The sequence below is a fragment of the Bactrocera latifrons genome, unplaced genomic scaffold (assembly GCF_001853355.1).
Source record: "Bactrocera latifrons isolate USDA-ARS-PBARC rearing strain unplaced genomic scaffold, ASM185335v1 scaffold_66, whole genome shotgun sequence".
Lineage (NCBI taxonomy): Eukaryota > Metazoa > Arthropoda > Insecta > Diptera > Tephritidae > Bactrocera > Bactrocera latifrons.
Window position 1 is genome coordinate 1,149,562 of NW_017537334.1, and position 912 is coordinate 1,150,473.

Sequence of the window (912 nt, forward strand, 5' to 3'; positions counted from 1 at the left end):
AATAAATAAATAATTTTTGAAATAACACAAAATTCGCGATACTGTTTGAACACACCTCGTAGGTATTTGTTTTGAGCTTTTGACAGAGAGAGGAAAAGCTCAAACTCTTAAAATGAATTACTTAAATATACCCCACATAAATTGGGAGAAAAGCAAGTTAAGTGCGGTTGCACCAGAAAGCATACTCTTCAAATATGTAAAAAGTTTCCATACAATAACTTTAGTTTYGTCGTCCAGTATGTATGCTATAGTGGCCCGATTTCGGTTTCAATAAAAGAGCATATTCTTAAAGAGAAAAGAACGCGTGCAAAATTTCAGAACTATATCAAAAGCTGATGAACTAGTTCGCGTATAYATCGATAGACGGACCGACAGACATGTCTAACTCGACTCAGATCGTCAATCTGATCATTTACATAGATATACAATTTATAGGGGTTTCAGAGGTTAGCTTCTGGGTGTTACAAACTTCATCGCAAACTTAATAAAGCCTATCCATTGTATACAAATACTTTAATATTGCTTTCTATTTTATTTTATTTGTAAAAYTTGCTCAACAATTACTTCTAGCATTGATATAGCAGTAAAGGTATCTCATTAAAAGGTTTACCTACAATTGGACGCGTTCTAAAATAGTAATGTAGATATTTTTCTGCCAGTAGAGCTTGAGTTTCCGAAGTTGTTATATTTTTTAAAATTCTTTGTATCAAAGAATAGTAGTAAAATATAACAGCTCCATTAATAATTCCACGGCCTGACACATACACTGTTATTCCTTACCTTTAACGCTTGGAAAAATCTGACAACTTTTGGATTCTTAGTTTGTGAATTATATCATTTTGAGTATAACTTCTTCTTGATTGGCGTAGACACCGCTTACGCGATTATAGCCGAGTTAACAACAGCGCGCCA